The sequence below is a fragment of the Rattus rattus genome, chromosome 1, assembly GCF_011064425.1.
Source record: "Rattus rattus isolate New Zealand chromosome 1, Rrattus_CSIRO_v1, whole genome shotgun sequence".
Lineage (NCBI taxonomy): Eukaryota > Metazoa > Chordata > Mammalia > Rodentia > Muridae > Rattus > Rattus rattus.
This window is the reverse complement of record NC_046154.1, coordinates 90842438-90860351: the sequence shown is the minus strand read 5'-3', so window position 1 is coordinate 90860351 and position 17914 is coordinate 90842438. Positions and strand designations below refer to the sequence as shown.

Below are 17914 nucleotides of genomic sequence, written 5' to 3'. Positions count from 1 at the left end.
TAATAATAATGATACTAAGTACACGGTGTGCCTTCTGTCTGCCATAATGTGTAGTCTGTCCGACACTGTTGTTTTGATTCCAAATCCATTGCTTTATTTTTTGGAATTCAAAGAAGTTTTATTGGCAGTATCCCAAACTCGGGACCAGCTCAGTTTTCCTTCTGTGGGTGAAAGGTTAGAGTTACCCTGTTGCACCCATCCCCCACAATAACACAGGGTTAGGATTTTAGTTGCTCTTCAGATACCTGAAAGAAACAATGTAAGGGAGGAAATATTTGTTTTGCTCAGAATTTCAGAGGGTTCAGTCCATCCTGGTGGGGAAGGGAGGGTGGAGAGAATGTGGGGTGGGGGGCATAGAGAGGACTCAGTACAGAAGAGAGGAGAGGGCGTTTCCTTATTCTTGTTTGCAGTGAAGAAACGAAGGAGCAGGGAGGTTACCATCCTCTCCTCCCTGCCTGTCGAATCCAACCCCAGAACCAAGATGGACCCAGCGCTGCCCAGGGCTGACTCTACAGCCCATAGGGAAACATTTGGGAGTCCAGACTGACGGGCCCAATTACTGAGGGATACTGGCCTAAAGTGAGAGGAACGCATCTGTCATGGGTTCTTCTGTGAATCTAGAGTTGGGAATCGTCCATTCTTTCTGTCTCGGCTTCCCTTCTCAGGCATCATCTCCGTTCCTGGGACTCCTGCGTGGTCTTCTGGCAAACCTCCCTCATTTCCTCATTTCACTCCTGTCCCTGTGGACATCTCTCTAAATGGCAACCAAGGTGACTCTTTCTGTTGAAGCAGTCTGGTCACTTTCATGCTCCTGAATGTTTGTCGGGTGACGGGGTGAATGAGCAGACACTTTCAGAGTTGCCTCGAGTGCTAACTACCAGGGATCTATCCGTCAAGAATCCACCCGCTGCAAGTGACCCAAACCCACTCCATAAGCTACAGCCTGCAGAGGGGATCGCGGATGATGGAGGACAGCTTTCGTGTATGGCGGGTTAGATTCAGGACCCCAACCAAGGTTCAGTACCCTTTCCACTGCTTGGTTCTACCTACTTGCGTGTTGGCTCACTCCCTCAGTGGTGGCAGTAAAGATTCCAGGAGAGCCAGGTTGTGTCCTTCTCGTGGGACTCCTTCATTTTAGCAGCAGTGCTAGGCCTGAGTCCCGTTGGCCCATGTAGGATCGTGTGCTCATCCCAGTCACTGAAGAATGTAGGACGGGTGAGGAGATCGTCTGAGGCGCATCTCTGGAGTCATGTGAATCACCAGAGTTGAATCCGAAGGAGGGGAGTGGAGGCCCTCTGATGCCAAAGAAGGGTGAATGGAAGCTGGTCAGGCAGACTCTCAGCCGGCAGCCAGCGCAGTCCTCATCACCACAGAGAATAATGAGTCTAGTGTGGTGGAAGGACCGTTGGAGAGAGACAAACACCATCCAAATCTCAGTAGTATGCAAGGATCAGCACTGGCTGGGACAAAGGGCTCTGCAAGAGTATCTAGCTGGCCTGGTCAAGGATCTTAGGAGAGGAAGCAGGTACTTGGGGGCGTATAAGAGGGTCCTCTGGATGAGGACCTTAAAACAGCCACTGTAAGTTCAGGAATGAGGAAGATGAAGGGAGTATGAGATAAGGCCGGAGGAGGGGTTGGGGTGAGGCTGTGGTGCCACCCATTCCAGCCCTGTGACAAGGACTTTGAACTTGGTTCCAAGGGCAGTGGAGCTGCTGGGGCAGGGTTCGTGTGTTAGAGAGTGTACAGTGGCCACCTACAGAAGGAACAGGGAACCTTTTGGAGCTCTTGCCCTTCCATACTGCCAAGGAGAGGTGATGGCAGCCTAGTCCAGAGAGGAAACGTTGTTTCAGATGGATAGGAGGTGAGACCTACGTGCTTTGGTATTGATGGATGGAGGGAGGGGCTTGGGAGAGGGATAACTCTCTGGACTGGCTTAGGCACATAGTTGAATGTTGCTGTACACTGATCCTTGAGCACAGTGGAGAGTGAAGAGTTCTAATGACTGACAAATTTACAAGGCCCACTGGAGAGGTGGTGTGGAGCCCAGTTTGTGAGTTCTCCCAGAAGAAGGCTTGTTTAAAGCAGAACCTCCTAGACCACATGAGGCAGGGCCTTTTGCTTCTGTAGGATGGTCACTGAGTGTTACACCTTGCCTGGTCTGGACTCCATTCAGTGGGATGTACCCTTCGAGTTCATGCTCAGATATGGCAATGGCAGGTTGTCGTGGGAGTTTCCAAACCTTCTCATTCTTGCTGCATCCCCCATTGCAGGCCTGTGAGAAGTCAGGCCACCATGCCTTTCTGCAGCACTCACCTTGGAGACAGGACCACCCATGCTCAGAGAAGGGCATCCGTCGTCCTTGATTGGGAAGGCAGCAGCAAAGTTGTCCTGTTAAACCTTCTGTTTGGATGGCCTGAGCTCAAGCCCAATGTAGGTTGATGTCATTATGTAGGTGAAGGCAGGTACAGGATAGAACAGGGCCTGTCATTGGACAAGAAGGAAGAATGGGTAGGAGAAAAGTTTTTGAGAGGAGACCGGGGCCAGAGGGAGAGTAGCCAAGAGAACATGGAGGCAGATGTTAAGATTTTTCTCTGCATATTTACAGGTTTTTATGAATATCCTTAAGGGATGGATGTGTACAGGATTTTGTGTATCAAGATTAATAAACTGTATCTTATCTAGGTGGGCAATTATATTTTATCAATTGGATCAGAGGTTGTTGTGTTGTGTGTTCTTTCATGTGGCGATTTAATTGAGTTCAAGAGAGTGTTGTGGTGGTGGGACACAGTGAGCCCGCCACGGAATTGGGATGTGTATGTCTGGCATGGTGGCAACCTGCCTTGGGAACTAGAAAGGTAGAGAGATTGTTGCCGGGCTCAGAGAGTAGCCATCAGCAGTGTGATATGGGATGGAGCCTAGCAGGTGAGACACTTTGTTGACTGAGATGAAAATATCCTGCAGATGCCATGGAGCCCTATGGTGCCAGTGCTAGTGTGGGATAAAAGAAACATTTCTTTTTTTATTTTACTGAGACAGACCAATTGTCCAAGCAGTGGGCAGGCCCCTGGGGGAGTACAGGAATGAACTCCTCCTGGCAGCTAACTTCAGAGGCCTGGGTCTCCCCATTGCAGTTGAGCACTTCCCAGGAACACAGGCTGTCAGTACACAGCCTGCCCCTAAGCTGGCAGAAGCATAGTGGGTCAAGGATTGCTCCTAAAACCTTGAACTCTTGGGCCAGCATGTGGACAGTTTGGGTGGAGCCAGAGTGCCTGGCCATGCTGTGCCACGACAGCCACCCAAGGTCAGGCCAGTACTATGCATGTGGCAGCAAGGCATGTTCCAGGCAGGATGCAGAAGCTTGCTGGGGCTGGTGGCAGTGCTCCAGGATAGCTCCAGGGAGTGGCCCTTGGCCTCCTACTTACAGCCTATGGGCTGCTCGCTTCTGTGACTGGGAACACTGTCATTCCAAGCAGGGCAGATGCTGGTATGGTGCTGAGGGTTGAGGGAGCATGGATGACAAGGCAGATGTGTAGAAAGAATGAGCTGGAGACAGAACATGTAGTTCAGAGCCTGGGTCTCAGGACAACTCTGCCTGACTGAATACAAAACAGGCTTTCGTGTCAAAGAGGGTACGAGGTAGTTGATTCTGGAACCAAAAGGAATGATCAGGGTCTGAGAAAAACAGATTTAGATTGTCCCACATACGGTTTAATTAAATGGTTTTTGTTTGTTTGTTTTTCCTTCAGTAAAAGAACAAAGTCATAAATCAAAGCTCTTTTCAAATTCATGGGTTAAAACATCAGATAGGTAGGTTACGGCAAAACTTTTAAGGTGGTGTAGGAGTCAGTAATCTGTTAGTACATTCCAGAAGGCTTCACCTCATGGAAACTGTCACCTATAGACGTGGACGATTGATGGCTATCAAGGGGAGGAACAATAGCCCAAGGTAATTCAACTTCACAGCAACAGTGGTCCTAATCTTCACACTCAGGGAATTCTAATCAGTCATCAGCCATGTAGAGTCTTTGACACAAATAAGTCTTTCTTTCCCTCTTTCTTTCCCTCTTTCTTTCTTTCTTTCTTTCTTTCTTTCTTTCTTTCTTTCTTTCTTTCTTTCTCTCTCTCTTCCTTCATTCCTTCCTTCTTTCCTTCCTTCCTTTTCTTCTTCTTTCCTTCCTTCCTTTTGTTCTTTAGTCCTTCCTTCCTTCCTTCCTTCCTTCCTTTTCTTCTTTCCTTCCTTCCTTTTGTTCTTTAGTCCTTTCTCCCTTTCTTTCTTCCTTGGAACTTCAGCTCACACCATGACCTATGCCTCACTATCTTGACCCCTCAGAAGTGCAAGGTGTTCACAGCCTGCTGTCCATAAACACTCGTGATGGTCAGCTGTCAGTCCACTCAGACAACTCTTAGGCCTGCCCATTATCCCTTGACAGATATGATCTCCTTGAACTTCCTGTTGACACCAGCCCTCCCAGGGAGTAGGCACAGAAACAACCTGTTCCATGTAGGCCTGAGCAGTGGGTGTGACAACTGTGGGCACTGATGCTACAGGCAGAGGCTGGCCTGCTATGTGCTTGCCTCTGGGGCCCTAATAGCAGGGCAGGTCACATCCTCTCCTACTGCTTACAAAGCCATGTACCTGCTCTTCCTGGCAACATAGCCTTGTTTGGAGGACACACGCCACGGGCAAAGAAATGGGTGGAAGAAGACAGAGCATAGCAAAGGCTCTGAGACAGAGACAAGATTCAGCAGGATTGAAACAACACATTAGAGTTTCTCGGATAGATAGGGAAGGCCTTTCTGCTCGGAGTCAGTAGACCCCTGAACTATGAACCCCCAGTGAGTTACAGCCCAGAACGCCCTAAGTGGGCCAGCACATACTGAGCTTGACTTGGTGTGGGCATGTTCAAACTTTGTCGTCAAGATCCTTCTTCTTCTAGATGGCTTCTGATGCACGCGGCTCTTGAGAGGGTCTTGGGAACACAGACTTTAATGAGCCTAGCATAGCATAGCGGAGGCTGGGAGGGAAGGTGCACAGAGCTTTACTGCCGCGAGTGTTGCAGGCAGCAGCCTGTGTCTGCCAGTGTGCTAAACATGTTCAGGGCCCTGATGCATTCCCTGAGGGTCTTCCTGGAGCTTGGGGGCCTCTCCTAACGGGAGGTGGGTTCTTGTTGAGTCTCCCTGGTTCTGGCCCTGGGATCTACTGCTATTGGTTTCTCTCTATGCTTGGGAATGGGTCTGTTCTCAGGCTCTCAGGGAATTTGCCTGTGGGACGCGGTGGAAAAGCGAGCAGGGCTGGGCTGTTGCTCTGCCCCTGCTATTGGATCCTCTTGGCAGACTTCTTAATCTCTGCTCACTCGTCTGTGAAATGGGGATATTAGAAATCATATCCGATAAGGTTCTGAGGGTTTAGTGAATCATTCAGAAGGGCTCACACCAGCGACAGTGCTGACACAGAATGTCAAATGAATATTCAGTACACAGAATCTGTAGATCAGCAAATGGGACCCGGCTGGGCCCTGACTGCCTGCCTAGGCGCTGGTCCCTGCGCCCATAGACCACCTAGATGTCACTGTTCCCTGTGCCCACCTTCCTTCCATGTTAAGCTGATAAGCCCTGGGCTGCAGTGAATGATCACTAGACAGAAACTCCCTCTCCTAGCCTAGCCACAGAGTTACTCTGCTTCCTTGGGAAAGTCACCCCTCCCCTCGCTACCTCCCTTTCACTGGCTATAAGTGGGGAAGAGACGCTCAAGGATCCCCAAGGGCTGGCTCTCCAGGAAAAGCAGCTTGGTTACATTGACTTCCTGACCCTGTGCTAGGCAGTGCTTTGAGAAGGGCATTGGCTCTGCTGTTGGTATCCGGGTAATGGAGAGAGAAGAGGCAGTGCCTTCCCCAGGCTCCCCAGGTACTAGACGCCCCCAGCCTGGTTTGGCTGGCTCTCAGGACTCCACTCCTTCCCCTGTATGCTACAGTTCAGCACATTATCAATGTGTTCTGGCCCCATTGTCCTGGGTTGGCAGAGCTGTGTTGCCCCTCATAGCATGATGTCTAATTCTGGCCTCATTCACCTGATGGCTGCTATCCATCTTCCATATTGGATGCTAACTTTGCGAGTGCAGAGCCCAACCTGTGTCGTCCGCAAAAAATGCCTTGGCTCTTTCTACTCCCCATTAGATCAGCACTGAGTACAGTTTTTAAGTAAGCGGTTCCCACAAAGGTAATCTCCCCACTGACCTGGCTAAGAGTATTCTCAATAGCCGTGAGCTTATGCGCGCGCGCACGCGCGTGTGTGTGTGTGTGTGTGTGTGTGTGTGTGTGTGTGTGTGTGTGTGTGCGTGTGTGTACACAGATAGACAGGCAGAGTAGAGAGGGACTGGGAACAGGCAGGGCCACAGTAAGAGACACCTCTAGGAAGAGGGAGAGGTCAAGACAGCATACTATGCTCTGTTCTAGTAGAAGAGAAGGTAGGAGGGTGGGGCGCCTTCTGTCCAGTTCTTTCTGCTATGTCACCCTAGGAGCTTTCTGCTCAGGTGAGAGAGGCCTGGGGTAAACCTCATCCTGGAAGCATGGCCCACACAAGACAGCGCAGGGTCTAGCTTTAGGACAGAGCCTGCAGTCGTGGGGAAGCACCCTAGTGAAAAGTAGGCCATCTCAGAGTCTTCAACCCTGGTCCCTATAGCCACGGAGCTGGTCAACTGTGAGCAACTCTAAATCCAGGATTCTTCATGTGTGAGGAGGGTAGGAGACCCGCCACCGTTCAAGAGCCAGGCAAAGACGAAATGAACTAAAGCAGCCAAAGCCACAAGCACAGGGCCTGGGCACAGAGTCTGTGTTCACAAGCGGGGAGCCTAGAGGCAGCTCTTGAAATACTCTGGATTTTGGAGATGGGCAGCTTTCATCCCCATTCTGCAGATGAGGAAACTGAGGCTCAGAGAGAGGCAGAGACTTACTCAGGGTTGGAGTAGAATTGGCCAGCTATGTTTCTCTGAGTCTACACTGCCCCCCTGTTTTGGTTGCTATAATGGGCACTTCTTGGTTCTGTAGGGAGGAAGCTCAGGTCCTCTGTCTAGCGCAGATTCCTCAGAGTTTGGTACACCAGGTGCCAAGTCAAGACAAGTGTTTCATGCACTGCTGGACAATTCTAGAAAGACCAAAGGAACCACTCCCTGACCCTGAGGGCAGCTGCATTCTCAGTCAGCCGTCCTGCTTGCAAGCCTTGAGTTCAATTGCAGCTATGCACTGGGACAGAGCAGTTGAGGGGTGGGGGTGTGACAGAGGAGCCTTGATGATTGGCTGGTTCTTGCTAAGGAGCGGCAGCCCCATCCGGGAGCAGTGTGTGGGGCTCAGGGTGGAATCCATTGAGGTTCCCAGGGTCAGGGGTGCTGCCGAGAAGGATGGTCACCCCTTCCTCTAGAGACATATTTTAGAGATCCGCTGGGGACCTGGGGATGGGCAGCAAGGGACTCAGGGATGGCAATTTTAGTTGAGAGTACAAGTCATGCTCCAACTAGCGCACACTTTCCGCTAAAGGATTGGCCAGTGGAGGACTCTCTTCCTCGCCACATCCTTGGGGGCGGGGGAAGTGGTTTGGGAAAATCACAGACTTTTCTATTTGATGGAAGCTAGGGAGCCAAGCCTCTCTTCTGAGTAGCAGTGGCCGGCTGAACGAGCGAGCGGGGTGTGTGTTGTGTTTGGAAAGGGCACTCGGAGGAGGAGGAGGAAGAGGAGGAGAAGTAGGAGGAGGAAGAGGAGGAGGGACGGGTGATGCAAGGATTTTGAAAAAAAAAAAAAAAAAAAAAAAAGAAGAGGAAGAAAAACGCTACCTCCCATGTGGGAGGTGGAACCTGGTCATTTGGTTCTGCTTTTCCCAGCAGGTACCGCTCCCCTGGGGAACTTGGGTAAGTCCATAAATAGCTCTACTGACACAAAGGAGCTCTGTCTGGGGAAGGCAGCCGCTTGACACGGCCGGCCGGCTGCCTGCCTGCCCGCCCGCCCGCCCTCGGGAGGAGCCGGGTGGAGCCCCAGGGCGGGTGGCCGGCAGGAGCTGCAGCAGCTAGGAGTTGCCTGGGTCCTTGCTGGAGTGTGCTGGGTAGGTGCCTTGATGACAAAGGTGTGAGTGTGGTGGTGGTGGTGGTGGGCAGTAGGAGGGTGGTCTTGTTCAAGACATCCCATCCCTGTTTCTATTGTTTCTTCCCCAGGGCAGCCATTGAGAGACATCTTGCACCCGAACCGGTTCTGGGGTGTGTGTGTGTGTGTGTGTGTGTGTGTGTGTGTGTGTGTGTGTGTGTGTGTGTGTGTCTGTCTGTCTGTGTGTGTGTCTGTATCTGTCTGTCTAAGGGGGCGGTAGCCCCTCAGGGGTAGGGGGCAGGCACCCACTGTGAGCTTCTCTGTTTCAGAATGGCCAGCTAGCTTTTCTTTCTAGGAGAGACGAGGAATCTTTGGTGACCAGTTGGGACACTATGTGGGAACGGAGTGCTTAGCCAGCAGGATTGGCTATTGTGTCAAGGATGCTGGCCACAAACCAAGCACCAGGGATGGCAGTTCTTATGTAGACCCCCCTGGCTGGGGAAGAGCTGGACTCCTAAGCTGGTCTTGGGGCGTTAATGCTAGGCTCCTAGATCTGGGAACCCAAGCAGGCTTGCTGTATGCCCCATGAGCTCAAAGCCTCCCCAAACCCTCAATGCTTGCCAAGGGAAGAGCCTACACCTGTTCCCTTGGCTCTAGCTGAGACCACTCATTCTTAGAGCCAGCCCCTGTAAGGGCAGGCAGAGATCGGTTCTGTCCTCAACTTAGAGGGTCCATGTCTTTACTCTGTCCCAAAAGAGCCCTAAATCATGGACTAGAAGGGTACCCTGAGTCTAGAGAGGGGGTAAGCCTTGGCTAAGTTCAAGCAGCAGGTCTGTGACTGAGCCAAACCAGGATTGTGGACTTCTGCCTCCCAGAACAGGGAGGAGAGGACAGGGCACATGGGAAGTCATTATCTAGCCCAGAGCTACAGGATCCCACTTGGAGCCTGACATCATTTGTTCAAGACTCCCGACTCAGTGTATGGCCACCAGGCCCCTCAGCAACTCTGGAGAACTGTCCCCCATCCTGATGGTCTCCGGCTTTGTGCTATGGACACTTTACTTCCTGTCAGGGTGGCTGGAGTGGTTGCACACCACCAAAGCAAGAGCTGCAGTGGCTTGCTCCTCTGATGCTGGCCGGATCTCAGCCAGAGTCAAAGTTTCCACCCAGTCCCTCTGAGTCCTCTGCACCCAGCCAAGGGCCACCTCTCTTCTTCCTCAGCTCTAGCATGTGGCATGGCTTAGCCCCGGGCAGGGAGCCTCTAGGGAGCCAAGTTGCAGGATGGGGCATAGTCAGGCCCAGCCCAGCATCTGAGAAACAGGAACATAGTGAGGATGGAGGCCATCGAAACAGTGAGTCCTTGTCGGGGGCTCTCGGCTTTGAGCCAGGTTGGTCCTTTAGGCTCCTGATTATAGAGGTAGGTACTAGTTATCAACGAAAGAACCGTACTTTGCAGCTTGTCTGCCTTACTTCCTTGTTTTCGTGCATGCTGTTTCCTCAGCTCAGAGAGCCCCTCTTTTCTGTTCTCTCTAGGTCTTAATTGCATCTAACTTTCATACCTGGAGTGAATGCATCTGTCTGCTGCTGGTGGCATCTCTGGTGGCTGCTTGTGTCCTATTTATGCAGGATGTGGGGCTTATTCATCCCTTAGTCACCCACAAGCCCAGCTTTTTCCTAGGGCGTGGTTGGAGAGAGGTGTCGGGATGCCCTAATGAGTTAGGGTTGGTCTTTCCCTGCCCTCCTACCACCCAAGGCCATGTTTTGATGTCCAGGTCAACTCAGGTTGTCCATCCTAGCTCTGTGCCTGGCAAGAGAGTGGGCACTGCCAGGAGATGACCTGGTCAGCAGTCCCTTAGGAGGGTCCCTGCCTCTACACATCAGTGTGGTATTAGGAGGACCCAAGGAATTGAAGGCTGGGTTTGCTGGTAAGTGAGGTAGGGAGAGTTTTGACTTTAGCCTACCTGAAGCCGTAGAAAGAGCCTATTCAGGGGGTCATACTGTGCTGGGTGGTGATCACGCCACAGTCTGGCCATCAATGGTAAAAGGTGGAGCCCTGGATGGATCCATTGTACACTCGTGGTCATTTGCACAGGCCATAGGGGCTTGGAGCTCAGCTACCTGGACCACTTTGGAGTTGTCATTACTTGGACTAGATCTTGAACGCTGGTCCTCCACCAGGGGGTCTGCCTGGCTCTCTAAGGGGATGCATGGCTGGAGAGGGAGGGCTCATGCCCAGCTAGATCCCTGAGGAGCTTAAAGGCTGCTTCCTATGTGCTCTCTGAGCATCTGGAGCTGATGGATTCTGTGTACCTTCTGGATAGAGAAGGGATTGAGGGGGGGGGGAGGCTTTCACCTGAAGTCACAAGGAACCTGGGACTCTGGTGGCACAGCCCAAACCTCTCACTGATTGTGCTTGCTGACCTCTAGAGAAGCAATGTACCCAGCAGAGAAAGCCCGAGAGACCCGGTTGCTTCTCATACCTGATCTGTGAAGTTTAGGCAGATTCACCTGTGTTTCTACCTTAGTTTCCCTTTGGGAGCAAAAGAACTGGATGAGATATTGCCAGGCATGTTCCAGCCACTGGATTCTCTGGTTCTCTGCAGACTTAGGTCTAAGAGTCCTGGTCAAGGCAAGGGTCAACTGAGAAACAGCCTTGGGCCTTTCTGCCTCTTACCCAGGCGCCTCTGGGTTAGAAGCCTTCTCATGCAAGCTGCAGCCCAGGGAGGTTTGTTGTTGTTTGTGGAGTCTGTCCGTTTCCAAGATGTCATTGCTCAGGGAAAACCATCATTCCTCCCAGGGATAAACAAGGCTCCTTAAGGCTCAGCCCCCTAAGCCCAGGGAGGCTGGAGGCACTCACAGCAGGCCAGCTGGGCTCAGTCCCAGGGAGCTGATGCCCTACACCCTCCCCACCATCCCATCCCCCCTCCACAAAACCACTAGTCAGCAGGATAGGGTGGAGGGGGAATGCACCACCAGCCACTTGGGGAATCAGAGGGTCTAGGCACTGAGCAACGGGGAGAAAGTCTCCCCGATGCCCTCTTCTCTCCGATGGAGGTCTGGATCATAACATCAGATGTGTAGAGAGCTGCCTGCTGTACCCTCTACCCCAGATGGCCCAGGGTCTCTCCCTTCTGGGCACAGTGGCCCGAGCTGATGCCTTAGAACTTACCCAGGCCCCCAGTATAGGAAAATGAGTGGAGTGGTGAATTACAGGGGACTTGGTAGAACATTCACCATCTGCCCTGTTACTTGTTGGTAGGTTAGACTTGGTCTGATAGCAGCACCTGGAAACAGGCGGCAGGGCGGGAGGGGGCACGAAGAAAGACTGAGGAAAAGCTGTGCAGAGCCTCTAGTTGGGGGTGGGGAGCAAATGGCTGGCAGGAACCTTGAGACAAGGCTGGAGGAGGTTAGGGTCCTCGGATTGTAACTGGTGTCTAGCCAGGACTGGAAAACTTCACTGAAGAGAGTATAGTTTATAGTTGGTCCAAATAGCAACTTAGTTCATTCTTTTTGCCTCTCTCCTTCCATCCTTTCCTTCTCCCCTCCATCCCTCCCTTCCTGCTTCAACTTTCACTTCCCCTCCTTTCCTGTTATGCCCATTAAGCACCTTTGTGCAACATCCCCTTCCTGGGGCCTGGAGGTATCAACAGAAAAGACTCAATCTGTGATCTCAGGTCTGGGCTGGGTAGTTAGTTATGGGAGAGTGAGATGGATGTGGGGGTGGCCCTCTGTCAGTGCCCCTGAGAAGCATCTGGTTTAGCCTGGACGCCTCAGTGAAAGCTTCCTACAGAGTGAGGCTGTCTGTCAGTGCACATGTGTACCTGTCCACAGAGCAGGACTTCATCCTCCTGACTCCGTTTCTTTTCTATGTAGATGTGATTTTCTCCTGGAGATGCACATTACCCTCCACCCCAGCCACCACCCGCGCGCCTCCTTACCTCCAGAGGCTGTCTAACGCATCTGGTAGGGGTGCGGACTCTGGACTTAAGGGCAGTGACCTCACTTCGCAGTGTGCATCTCTCCTGCCGGTGGTTCTGACAGGAACCTCCTCACTGGTCAAATAAGATGCAAATGTGAGGCTCTTAGATGAGGAGAAATCAAGCCTGTGGATTCCAGGTCATCTCACGGAGGACCAGATGTCTCATCTCATAGGTGGCTGTCGCTAAATACAGCCATGTAGGCTGGCCCTTCAGACAGGGGGGCTGACACAGAAGGTGGCGGGCAGGTCCTCAGGCAGCAGCGTTTTGGAGGAGGACAGTGGAAATGTGTTAGAGAGAGAGGGTTTATAAAGGGCGGTGACCTCACAGAGGACTGAGCTGCTGTCTCTGGCAGAGAGGACGCTGTTGAGGGGCCCCCTTTGTCTTTAAAGTGAATTTTTAGGTGGAAGCCTGGTGTACTGGAGAAAGATGACAAGACTACAGTTCGTGGCTTTTCACCAAATGAACACACCCGTTCGGGTCCATAAGGAAGGCACTCCATCCAGTACTTCTCTCGCTGATTGCTTGCCTACTTTGGACTCTGTAGAAATAGGACCCATGAGTAGCTTTCATGCTGACTTCTTTCCTTCCATGTCACTCCCCCCACCCTGTGATTCAGTCAACACGTTGTCTCAAAGTTTTTAGTTTGTTCATCCTGTTTCTATTTAGTGTGCGTCTCTATATGCATACCTCGGTTTACCCATTATTTCAACTCTGACAAGTGTTTTGGGTATTTCTAGTTCCAGGCTGCAGGGAATAGTTCTGCAAGGACCTCCTGGAGTACGTCCTTTCTTAGATATACCTCCAGCTCGCAATAACTGACTCAGAGCGCTGTGTATAATTAGCCTGAGTAGACGCCGTCACAGTTTCCCAAAGTGACATCAGTGCATCTGCTTTCCGGCCCGTGTATGACAGTTTGTTGCCCCCTGTGTTCAGCAACACTGCCGGTATCAGATGGGGTGATATCTAATAGTGTTTTTAATTTACATTTCCTTGATGACTCATTAGGTTGTGGGCCTTTCATATGCTAATTGCTCATTTGAATACCCGCTGGCAAAGTGCCCGCCCTTTCAAGCCTTTTCCTCTCTTTCCTATTGGATCTGTCTCCCCTCCCTACAGGTTTGTGGGGAGCTTAAGAAAATGATTCTGGATGTGTGTTCCTTAATAGCTAAGCACGCCAAGAATATATTTTCTGCGTCTTGTTTTTTTTTTTTTCTTTTAAATTATTATTCTTGTGAGGAATATTTGAAGAAAGGGGTTCTCCATTTAAATCAATCCAATCTGTTAACCTTTTGAAAGATGAACTCCAGGTTCAGGGAGGCCAGGCCTTGAGAGATAGAGCGGAGAGCGACTGAGGAGAGGCCAACAGTGTCGACTGTGATTCTCCACACACCCACATGGGGCTGCCCTCAAACCCATGTGTGCCCACACACCCGCTCACACCACACACGTGCACACATTCAAAACACTAAGTAGAAACAAAGCCCAAGACAGTGTGAATCCTTGACTGTTGTGAGGGTCAGAGGCCGTCAGTTACCCAGCCCGTGTGGACATCAGAAGGTTTAATTATCAGAAATTGTTGTTATACGATGCTGTTCTGGGGATAATGACATAGAAGAAGAGTCTATACATTTTCCCTACCGGTGAATTTTTTTTTATTTTATTTTGACCTGTGGTTGGCTGACTCTGCAGACCTGAACCCCACAGACATGGCAGGCCTTCTGAAGTTCCGATCGTTTCGTGCTTTATTTTTAAGCCTGAAACCCATCTGGAATAGATTTTTCTGCACAGCATGATGTAGAAGCCCAGATTCATCATCCCAGAGGAGATGCTCAACTTATCAAAGAGATTGTCCTTTCTCACTGTGGGACATTGTCACCTTGTCAGAAGTCAGGACCAAATGCAGACCTGTGGCCGGGTGGGTCGAGCTTTGGAAGGATGGAGGCGGCTGCTCTGGTTGACTGGGGGGGGTTCGGGTGTTCCTGTCGCAGGAGCCATCTCGAGCTCAGGTGCGGAGCGCTGGAGAGAGTGTGTGTGTGTCCTAGTCCTGTAAATAGATCGGGCTGGCTGTGGGGCCGAGGCGCTGGGGAAGAGGAGCTGCGTTAGTGGTGATGTCTGTGGGAGAGCGCACACGCCATTTCATAAGCAATACTTGAGCATGAGCAGACACAGCTGCCTCTAGGGGCTTGGAGGCTTTGAAACAGAAGAATGGTTTGCTCAGGTTTCTGTGAGACTCAGGGAATGAGAGTCCCACAGCAGGGATAGCTGGGAGATGAGTTTGGAGCAGACCCAACCCAACCCCAGCCTAGCATCACCCTTCCCAGAGAGTGGGGCTCTGTGTGTTGGGACTCAGTGGTATGAACAGGGATGCCTGAGGGCCTGTCAGGGTGACCTTCAGCTGGAGGGCTGCAGCTGAGTCTGATGTCCAGTTGTGTACTCTGGGCCTTCTATTGCCTCCGGTATTGTTCATCAGAGCCCCTAGGGCTGTAGACCCTACAGGCAAAGGAACAATGAAGACAGATAAGGCAGGTGTCCTGGAAAGTGGACAGATCCATTCCTCTACCTTCCAACCCTCACAGAGGCCTGAAGGCCATGCCTCAGGCCAAGGTCTGATCCCTTTGAGCAGACAGACATCCTGGGAGAGTGGTACCCAGCAGAGGCAAGACTTGGCCAAGGTCTCACAGGGAACTCGAATGACAGAACCAAGGAGAAAGCTTGGGGTGCAGACTGACCCCCTCCTGAGATTCTGAGCCTTGGGTCAGGCCTCAGTTTCCTGCCTTGAACTAAGCAACTGCTTTTCTAGGCTGCTAGAAGGGTCAGAATATGTTAAGTGCTCTGGCTCAGAACTGGATGCAGGGGCATGCGCTGACAGTGTCAGCGATGTTGTTGCTGACAGGACTAAGAACAGGACTGCAGGATTTGTGGGTGCTTACTGAGCACCTGTGCTGAGCCAGGCCCATGCCCCGCTGTGCTTCAAGTGGATTGTCTCCAAGCACTGCTGGGATGTAGGGACTTAGTGTTTGGGTCACGATGCTTCATACATAAGGCAACCCCAGCCTTTTAAGAGGTCCCACACAGGCACTGATCTTAGAGGGAGTGGAAGGGGGATTTGAACCCTGATTCATTCCACCTCCTCACCACAGTGGTCTGCTGTTCCTGGCTTTTGGAGTGTTCCCTGCTCACTAAGCTATTGCTTAGCAAAATGTGATTTAGGGTTGGCCCATGATGCCCTCCTGTGAGCAGAGAGCACCACTGCATGCTGCACACTGCTGTGCTCCAGGCCCTGCCTCCACATACCCCACCATAGCACAGCGGCTACAGCATATGGCTAGGAGATGGGCATCAACCCTAGGCACCCCGCCCAGTCTCAGTTGCTAGTCTCATGATCATGGTGTTATTTGTGTTCTTCCCCGGGGTCTTCTCAGCACGGGAGAGCATTTTTATCCTGCCTGATGAACTTGGAAGAGGATGGTGCAGGCAAGCCTTATTTGGAGTGGACGCTGGGAAGGACATGGGTTAGGAGAAGTTTCTAGTGGATTCCTGCCCTGCTGTGAACAGTCACTTGGAGCAAGGGCAGGCCCTGCCTGTGGCACTACTCACTGTTGTCCAGTATAATACCTGCTCATGGGCATTCGGGGAGCATCTGTGAAAGGAAGAGAGGAAGAAAGGAAGCAAAAGAGGACAAGAAAGGCCGTAATAGGGTAACAGAAAGAGAAGGCATTGAAGTAAGTGTGTGTGTGTGTGTGTGTGTATCTGTATGCCGTGTGTGTGCATGCGGGTGCATGCTTATAGCTCTACTGCTTCAGGTACCTTCTCCTGTGTGTCCTTGTGAGCCCACTGTTCCCTCAAATGCCCTGCTGAAGGGCCCTAGGCAGCTCTAGCTTCCCTTGCCAGGGCCTCCCCTGGGCTGTCTTTGTGGTCTAGGAAGGCCCTGCTTTGGCTCATGAGGATCAAAGCCCTGTCTCACTTCTTACCCTCACCCCTCAGAGTTACTCAGCAAATGCCTACAGAGCCCAGCCACATGCCAAGGCCTGTGCCAGGCACTAGTGCCAAAGGCCAACAAGATCCATTCCTGCCCTGGAGGTGCCAGGTCTCTGGGGGAGAAACACAGGTGAAGGATCAGGTCAGTCTCTCCCTATCCAGCTCTACCTCAAGGGATGTGGAAGCTTAGAGGTAAGTAGAGAGGCAGGGAGGGATCTTAGGGGAAAGGATGAAAACAGAATAGGGCGGGTCAGGAGACTATGCTGCAGTTAGAGACCAGGGCACTGGTGGTGGCCCCATAGGGCGGGGCCTGGGCATTTGTAGGAACCAGAATCTTACCCTGAAAACGGTGTCCACTCAGCTCTGGAGGGATCAGGAAGGCGGCTGTAGAGATGGCGGAAATGGATCATGATGACCACAGTGGGATTGGGGATTGTTGATTGAGCACCGCTGTTCACCCGCCACCGTGACCCACCTTTACTTGTATTCAGTCACTTCCAGCAACCCTAGGAGGTCAGATTACTGGCCCCATTCTGAAAATAAATAGACTCAGAGGTCAAGTAACTTGCGAAAAGATCAAAAAGTAAAACGAGCAGAAGAAGTCGTGAGGAAAGCAGCTAGGGACGCTAGGACACGGTCCCATGAGCGAACGCTGCTTCCACAGTGAGGCGGGGATCCCTCTGCACATGCAGACCCCTGCCCCGTCAAAGCGCAGCCCTCTCCAGTAGTTTACACGTCTCCAGCTGCATCGTGGAGCTCCTTTGCCTCCCCTAGTTCCTCCTCCATAAGCCTCTCCTACCTTTCTTGCTGCCTCAGCTCCCACAGCCCCTAGGGCAGGGCTGGGGTGGGGAGAGGAGAGCTTGGCCTGGTTCTTCATCCCAGTCTCTCCTCCACAGAGCTGGCTCCTCCAAGACAGGGGTGGATCTTGCTGCTGTTTGGCTCCGGTGCCTTGGCACAGGCCTTGGCACACGGTTGGGCTCTGTAAGCATTTTCTGGGTTACTCTAGAGGATGGGGGATAGGGAATAAGCCAGGGCCCAGTCTTGATAAGTGAAGGAAGGACATGCCTGGCCACTGGGAAGTGTAGCCCAGGCCCTAGCATAGATGCCTGGAGCCCATATCAGAGACCTTCTGGTGGAGATCTAATGGAAGCTCACAGGGTCTTCCCGGGTGAGTTTGGCTTTGGAGAGGCACTGTGGGGTCCCCTGAGAGTTATAACTAGAGAAGTCGTAAGTCGGACTCCCACGAGACGGTTTTTCCAGCGTGGCACAGAGAATAGCCAGGGGGACTTGGACTGCCCCTGGGAGTTCCACAGCCCTCGGATCAGGGTTAACGACGTGGTGTAGATGCAGAGAGAGTAGAAAGATTCTTTAAAAAGGAGAATCAATAGGTTTTGTTCTCCAGCACAGTTTTGGGAATTGAGCAGAAGGCAGTGTTCCTTCCGCTTTGCCCTCTGTCCCCTGCGCTCAGCCTGCCGCTTGCCTGAGGGTTGCCTGAAGTTTGATGAGGGACCATCCCGAGGATCTGGTGACTGGCCTCGGGGTCCGGAGTGGTAGTGAAAGATTCAGACGAGAGAATGATGTACCAGATTTGATTTGAGCGACTGGTAGTGACAACCCCACAGGGCTCAGAGGAGCAATGAACTCAGAATGCATTCAGTCTGGGCCACACGAAGCTGTTGGAGCTTAATGGGTTTATATCTAGGAAGTGATCTCCAACTCTGTCCTCGAGCCGCATGTCATATGACCTTCCTTAAGCTTTTCCCATAGGTTGCTTGGTCCTCCTCCTCTGAGTGAACCTTCCCTGCCCTCTGTGGCATCAACAAGGGCCTCCCCATATCCAACTTCTCCTCACAGCAAGACAGCTCTCCTCTACACAGGAGGCAGTGGCAG

The 17914-nt window shown here is 51.9% G+C and overlaps 1 protein-coding gene across 4 annotated transcripts in view; it reads left to right on the top strand.

Annotated features, from left to right (window-relative positions):
- Positions 1–17914, top strand: part of Rgs3 (regulator of G protein signaling 3) — a 122801-nt gene that overhangs the window by 86620 nt on the left and 18267 nt on the right. Inside the window, exon 1 of one of the 4 annotated variants that reach the window (XM_032903178.1) lies at positions 7588–7897. The exons of 2 other annotated variants lie outside the window; for them this stretch is intronic. The gene's annotated coding sequence lies outside the window, so the exon portion shown is untranslated. Of the gene's footprint in view, positions 1–7587; positions 7898–7952; positions 8089–17914 lie in introns of those variants that run through there. One more of the 4 variants, XM_032903169.1, reaches the window with a different exon arrangement.